This window comes from Triticum dicoccoides, chromosome 2B (genome assembly GCF_002162155.2).
Source record: "Triticum dicoccoides isolate Atlit2015 ecotype Zavitan chromosome 2B, WEW_v2.0, whole genome shotgun sequence".
In the NCBI taxonomy this organism is placed as follows: Eukaryota; Viridiplantae; Streptophyta; class Magnoliopsida; order Poales; family Poaceae; genus Triticum; species Triticum dicoccoides.
In genome coordinates this window covers 813,798,269-813,806,194 of record NC_041383.1, presented here as the reverse complement: position 1 = coordinate 813,806,194, position 7,926 = coordinate 813,798,269, and the positions used below count along the sequence as shown (strand labels likewise).

The 7,926-nt window shown below is 40.4% G+C and overlaps 1 long non-coding RNA gene across 1 annotated transcript; it reads left to right on the top strand.

Moving 5' to 3' along the window:
• The first annotated feature begins 767 nt into the window (after positions 1 to 767).
• LOC119368961 lies at positions 768 to 3,390 on the top strand. The gene is made up of 4 exons (XR_005176795.1): positions 768 to 917; positions 1,808 to 1,912; positions 2,525 to 2,575; positions 3,217 to 3,390. It is a non-coding gene; the product is annotated as an uncharacterized LOC119368961 (long non-coding RNA).
• Positions 3,391 to 7,926: the final 4,536 nt, after the last annotated feature.

Sequence of the window (7,926 nt, the reverse complement as noted above, 5' to 3'; positions counted from 1 at the left end):
TCCCTCCCATCGTTCGCTCTAAAGCTAGGAGTGGGTGAGGAGGCTGAGCCACTGCCCGCCGCCGTCCCGCAACACCTCCTGTTCGACCACGCCGAGGAAGTACTGGACCTTCATCCTTGCGTCTGTGCACCTCTGGGAAGGAGACGACCCGAGGTAAGGCGCCTTCATCTTTGTTTGTTTATTATATTGGAGATGCCCTGTTCTAATGGTAATAGATGATATTTCTGTGATTAGATGTCAGGGCATGTTCACAATCCTTTTTTGGGTGTAAGTACCATATGGGTTTCCTTGGCAATCCTTCAGGATTTTGCTATTTCTGTAGTTGTTTGTCTGGACTCTGGAGAGGCATGTACATATGCAGATTGCCTGGGAATAAGGATAACCGGCATTGACATAATATTTTGTGTATATCTGGTAACAGTAAAGTCACAACAATGTTAGTCATATTATACAGTTCATTTCAGAAGGTTAATTTATGAAACGGGACGAAGGGCCTCAAGCAGTTAACACCACTTCACTGGAAAGTGGAATGGTGTGTTCTGAAGTTTATTTAGATTCTGGTACTTTCGAATGCAGGATTTTTTAGTTGCTAATTGCAGGACATGCTTGTATTGAAAAATAAATCATCTTTTCACATATACAAAACTTTGTAAGGTTTGAGTGCTGGTTTTGGAACCGCTTCCGTTTCTATTTTACTGTACTCTTCTCAGTATAGATGATCCTCTGAACTCTGAAGTTTCAATTTTTGTTGCATATTTCTCCGTTTGCAGACCAGTTGTTTGGTTGTCCTTTTAATCAAAACTTATGTTGTTATGTTTGGAGGCGAGTCTGCTTTGGTCTCATCCTGATGGAATTCATTAAGATCATATCATGGTGGGAATGTTAAGAGCGGGGATCTTATATTTAGAAACAGCAAGGTGATCCATTTGTTGGTTTGTGCCTTCTTCCTGTTAAATTGTTTTCAGAAATTATTACTAGGTAAGAATCAATCTTATTCACTGCTCTGTGACAAATGGAATGATTTGTCATTTTCGATGTTGAAGTGCCATCATCTAGGTTTACGATCCCTTTAGTTAGTCTGTGTTTTTAGAAACTAGAGAAACGATGACTGTCTATGTAAACACAAGAAAGGCATGTAGTACCTTACATTGATAGTGTGATTGTTAACCTGTTGTGATATTGAAAACATGATATAAAGGATATATTTTATGACTGAATGTTTGACGACTCGGAGAATCCCAGTTCTGATTGGTACATGAATCTTCTTATATTTTGTCCATCCTTTTTTGATTTGATATTATTAGTGATATTTGCTATTTCCTTGAAAGTTATGCAGTTTTCAAGCACACATTTAGTTTAGGTGAATCTAAACTAAATATGTGAGCCTTGTCAGTTTTCAAGCACACATTTAGTGATACTTGGCATTTACTTTAAAGTTATGCAGTTTTCACTGGGAGAATCTCATTAGATAGCCTAATCTGTGAGCTTTGAGTATCATATTTCGTCTCCCAGTTCTTTTGTCGACATGGTTCCAAAAGAAGTATGATTGCTTCCTGCATTTCTAATATCCAGCAGGCATAGGATATTGGCAATCTCTAAATTTGTTCATGCATAAAAAGTAGTTATACACAGTTGGAAACTCTGTTTTTTATATGTGATTGAAGAAAAAAACTTTGCTTCTAGAAGTTGAGTTTCCTTCTTGAATATGTGGTCTTTAATATTGGATGCTGCCATCAGTTTGGTCTCTCGAGTATAAAAAATCTTTTCACCCGGTGAGATGTGTGACTGTGTCGTCTTCTTGATGCAGGTGCTATTTTGTTTGTCAGTGATAGGCCTCGTGGAGTTGCAGTTGGTATGTTGGATTCATGTTTGCTGCCTTCGCTCTGTATGGAAATGTTATAGGATATAATGGGTAAGATCCATATTTTATTTAATCCAGAACTCTTGTACGAAAACTTGTGCAGTAGTCAAAATATGTTGTGTATAAATAGGAATAATATAGTTGGCAAATAAGATGCCACCGTTGATGCTCTCCAGCAGTAGCTATGCAGATATATTTATCTTCTGCAAATGAACTTCTATAGAATTATGGGCTTGGTATTGCAAGCTTGACAGAATCTTAGCATTGTCATATGGTCGGCGACGACTTCTCATTGTAGTTGCATCACAATTGCGATTTGGACAAGTTCCATTTAAAGAAACTATAAATTATTCTCAATGATTTATTTCTGTCTCAACTCCACATATGGCTGCCACTGATGATGTTCATTCTGTCTCATTTTTATGAAGGTAGCCCTACCACAAGCCATAATCCTTGAAGCATTGACCCACCTATACATCATGGACCCAATTTAATTAATTTATTTGCTTTGCCTGAACAATTAGTACAATATGTTCCTTAGAAATCTGCATTTACCTCTCTGTAATAGTTTTAAAGTTCACATATCATGTATATTTATTACCATATCCTGCTTAAATCTTTGGGCCTTCTTTGTAAGAATATATTATTATTTTTCTATTGCAGCTTTCTCCTGGAACCATCGTCATAAACCAATCAACTCTTTGAGAATGGATGGTACGCCACTATACTCGACTGCTATTCTCACATTGCTTTGCTATCTGCTATTTTCGTACCTGACTTGGCTTGCCTGTGTACTCCCAAATTTAATATTCTCTTTCTTAGTTAACAGTGCTATGCACATATTTATGTCATTCCTGTCTATTTTTGAAGCAGAATAAAGAAACACCCCATGGTAAAAGGTTTATATATGGCCCGACCAATTAAGCACTGATATGGCATAGTCAGAATATATGGTTCTTTCCAATTATTAGTTGTCCTTTTCCATTCTGAAAGCAACTGAATGTGATGACAAACCATACTAACCAGCCATGTGCCATGGTTTCAGAATCATATTCTGATATTCCTACATGCAAATCATTTTTGAGGTGAAGAACCAGATCTCTTTTGCCTCAAAGTAACTTAAAAACCAAGCTATCAAAGCTAGCTAAAGGTCTCATTGCGCATTCCTATCTTTTGTAGTGTGCCGATGTTTGTTTTGTACAACTTATAAGGAACTATGCACTACTATGATCTGGATATGGTCTATGTAAATATTGCACCACATCCTACCTGAAAAGGAATTGGAATCATATGTATTGCTTTTCTAGTCGTGCTCACTCGCTGGCTTCTAATTGCTAATGCCTTGCTGCTATCAGGAGAAGACAACATCAAGAAGGCCATGGCTGAGGCAAAACTGTGAACAAGAAGCGGGCAAGATGTGTTGATGCAAGATATCTTTTGCTATATCGTGCATCATGATCGTATGACCCACTCTATGCATATGAACCCCTATATTGGATATTCTTACATTTTATTGAATCATATCCTTCCTTCAGAATTGTGTCTTAGGCTTTTGCTCTTATGCTCCTGCTGTTGTACTAAACTTAATGTCAGCTAATGTCCTTTGTCACCCCGCACTGTTGTACTAAACTTAATGGCAGCTAATGTCCTTCGGGCACCCCACATCAAGGTGTGTTGCTTATTTTTTGTGGTCTTGTGAACACACTGAACTTGATGTTACCTTATAATCTCCTGCCGATATTGAGCATCACTATGTTTTCCTTCTATAATGTTTCTTTTTCACTTTATTATTATCTGTTGGGACCGGCACCCTCGCGCCAAGGCGCGGACCCGATCTAGTATATATGCAAAGAGGTGAGATTTATTAAAGGAAAAAATGTGTCAGGTCCCGTTTGTGTGTAGCTTTCGATCTGGAGCGAGAGAAAGAGCAGGGATGGAGAAGTCTTGGTGCTACACGTGAGCAAGGATGCGCGAAACCTTTTTGGATCTTCTGCAAGGTAAGGCTACTAAAGGAATTCTTTAATTTCCTCTATCTTTGCTTGTATGTACAGGATGGCTGCGGTGCATACTACGGAAAACAAAGGCGCGGTCCAAGTCCATTAATGATTGACATGATGCAAGTCGATGAAGATGGACGTGTGCGGCGAGAGGTGATGTGCGTATAAGGCTCAGAAATGTCTGGAGTGCGTCGTGTAGTGATCATGCAAATAGAGGGCGTCAAGCAATGCATAGAGATGTGCGGGGGATACGACGCAGGGTGGAGCATGGTTGCAGTCGGATAATTTCGGCTGGGCCAGACTGAAAAGTCTGACGACCGATGGGGATGTCGGCCAAAGTAGAAGACAGCGTGATGCTGATGGTGGCCGACTTCTGGCGCGTGGAAACACGTGGTGCAGGCCTCAGGGTTTGTGCGGCTTCGACAGAGTATGCCGCGAGGTTGATTTAAGACAGTGCACATGAGAGCTCGGAATCGACAGAGCGCACGGTGGCACTTACAACTACCATGGAGTCATGTTGAAGGTGGAGCTGGAGTCTGATGAAAGACTTCACTATGTGCTGATGGAGGGGCTGCGGTGTAAGAATTCGGAGAGTCGAAGCCTATTTCAGCGAGATACACTACTGAAAAAATGGCTATAGCTCATATGGACATTAATGACGCACTATACATGTGGTGCGCCATTACTAAATAGTAATGGCGCACCATGTGTAGGTACGTCATTAATAACAAAATAGTAATGGCGCACCAGGTGAAAAGTGCGCCATTACTAAGTTTGACCAAAGGTTTGACCCAGTCATACACATAGTAATGGCGCACTTTGTATAGGTGTCCTGTTACTAGTTGATATAGTAATGACGCACATTTACGAAGTGCGAAATTACTATGTGTATGACCTGGTCAAACCTTGGTCAAACTTAGTAATGGCGCACTTTGCATAGGTGTGCCATTACTATGTCAAACTTAGTAATGACGCACCTATACAAAGTGCGCCATTACTAACATTGATCAAGGTTTGACAAAGTCAGACACATAGTAATGGCGCACTTTGTGAATGTGCGCCATTAATATTTCACCAAATGCACCCCGTGGACCGTCTTTTCAGTTTAAAAAAAAGAAAATGATGAAAATGTCAAAAAAATAATAGAAAATAAGTTCCCCATGTGATATGTGGTCTAGTTGTTGGGAAAATTTACAAATATGAATTTCAAATTTATTTGCAAAATCTCTCTGGAACTTAGTAAAATGGGCATAACTTTTGCATACGAACTCGGATTAAAAAGTTTTTTATATAGGATTAAAAAGTTTTTTATATAAAAAATCATTTACTCGAAAAGTTACATCCGAATTCAATCGGGGAACCCTCGTTGAAGATTTCTAGAATCCCCAAAAACCTAACAGAAAAAAAGTTACGATGCTTTTAAGATCTGGAGGCAAAAAATTAAAAAGAAATGCAAAAAAAATCAAACTTAGTAATGGCGCACCATTTCTTAGGTACGCCACTAGTAACAGAAAAAAAAATTGGTTTCAAATTTTTTTTGGAAAAAATGTTCAAAATATGATACGTAATATGACCGGGAAGTTTGAAATATATTTTTAAAATTTCATCACACTCATGAACATGAACAAAGTCCTAGACATCAACAAGGTTTAATAGGATTGATATGATAGATATATCAATAAGTGCCTGTGAAGTGAGCTGGTGCTGGGGTTGGATAGAATTAAGAAGTTAAACGTGCTCGAGCTGGAGTAGTGTGAGGATGGTGACCTTTTTGGAAGTTTGACCATGGAGTGAGATTTGACCCGAGATTAAGCCATAGTGACCCGAGATTAAGAAAAAATGAAAAAAAAAAATTGCAGAAAAAATTTCTGAATTTTTTTTGAAAAGAAATTGTTAGTAATGGCGCACTTCTATGTGGTGCGCCATTATTAAGTCAGATAGTAATGTCGCACTTGTAGGCATAGTAATGGCGCACTATAGGTGCACCATTACTATCTGTGATAGTAATGGCGCACAAAATGTGCGCTATTACTAACAATTACTAATGGCGTGATAATAGTGGCGCACCTATAGTGCGCCATTAATAGCCAAAACAGGTGCGCCACTAACATCCTTTTTTCTAGTAGCGATAGCGAGAGACACGTGGATCGGACAGGGTACCAGTGGTCTGATGGAGATGTGATACTCGGCATTGGCAGGTGATGATCGATGGTTCTCTGCAGTAGGGGTTGAGGCGGTGTGGGCTAGCTACCCGGGAGACTCGACCAGGACAGCAGAGGCTCGATGCGGTGATAGCATGAGGCGTGCGGTAAGCATGGAACACAAAAACAGGCCAAGGCACTGGTGATCAGACATGTTGTCAGACAAAGTGTGCAACGGTGCTAAAGAAGTGTTGATGAGTACAAGATTTAAGTTGGTGACAGGGTCTATCGATGCTAGTTGATGGACAAGAGTTAACCACGGAGGATCTGAGAAAGTGGCGAAAAGTCTAAAAATGTCAAAAGCTGAGAGTACATATGGATATATATTATGTGGTGTTCGGTGCACATGGCAAAGTGCGGATGGCAAGTATAAAAGGAGGCGGAGTGCTATAGCTGTGGGACATATCATAGGCTATGTGGGAAAAGGGTGAGACAACTATGAATTTGACTCAGGTTGACACAGGGTGACGATGAAATTTCTTCAAGTTTCAGACAAGCAATCAAGTAAGAGCGAGGGTGTTGAGTTCATGTAAATCTTATATGTGGCGTCCAATATGTGAGTCGTTCATTTTCACGCAGATTAGTGTCGGTGTGTGATGGCGTTGAACAGATACTCAAGAACTTGGGAGCACATGGTAGAGTAAAGAGGAATTTAATTTTGCTCGAGTGTTGACTACGAAAACGACAAGAAGGGATTACAGTTGCAGATGGAGTCATGTGGAGTCTGGGACAAGCAGCGTGCTCATGGCATATCTCAAGTCCAATTTACATGGAGGTTTGACGTATGGATGAATCCAAAGTGGTGGAGGATATTCGCCAAGGTGGAGTTTGTTAGAGTTGTGTCGAATATTATTGCACAAGGTAGGTTACAGTTGTACTTAGTTTTAGATTGTGTATAGACAAGGTAGGAGTTGTGTCCTAATAGGACACTTGTATCCTAGGCCTCTAATATATAGCGAGGGTAGACACACAATGTAACCTATGCCAACATAATAGCACAGGCACGCGGGGGAGCTGGCGGCATGTGCCGGCGTCCGGGCGGCCGGTGTGAGGTATTGTAGCGGTATTGTGGGGAGGAGCGCATGCAGTCAATGCCCCAGGGACGTAGCTATATCGGTGAACCTGGTTAACAAATCTCGGTGTTGTGCTTGCGTGGTTCCTTGGTCCTCGATAGATTGACTATGCGCCTCGGGTTTATTGGTCATACACAGAAATTGTTGGATACTTCAGTGATGGCTAATTGGAGTACAGATTACTCAAATTGCTAGATCGCGAGGAAGGCCAAACTGATCATAATGTATAATGTAAGATAAACCTAGGGGAGGACAACCACATCACTGCTGTAGCTGAACAAATTAAGGGAATTTGTGTGCTGCTACTTACCTGAGACGTAGGAGAGGAGGAGCAGTTCTGTAGAGAAGGCTTCCGACAGTCTAATATTGATGGAGGATCCGAGGGTGTAGACGGCAGCTGCGGCACGAAGGAGGGAGAGGATCAATAGGGATCGTGAGGTATTTTGTAGGAAGGGCTCGTGAGTTATTGGGAGTGATGTGCAAGTTTCTTTGTTTTCTTATATTGAAAAGGTATTTTTATGTAATGGCAATGCTGGGTAAATTTTCATTGATTTATGTTGTAAAAAAGTGTCTTCATCCAATGGTTATATTTCTTTCAGTACGAATTAAGTGGACGAATCTATCTAATTATTGTGGAGTTTCCTATCATTTTGTCTTTTTTCTGGAAGCCTATCAAGTACTTTTTGTATATAAATAGGTATGCAAGGTTTACACAAAGAGGGAGAATACCGTCAGTTGGAATTCTGGACCTGAAAAAGCTACGTCGGGCCACCTATTCTACACAACTCCCAATG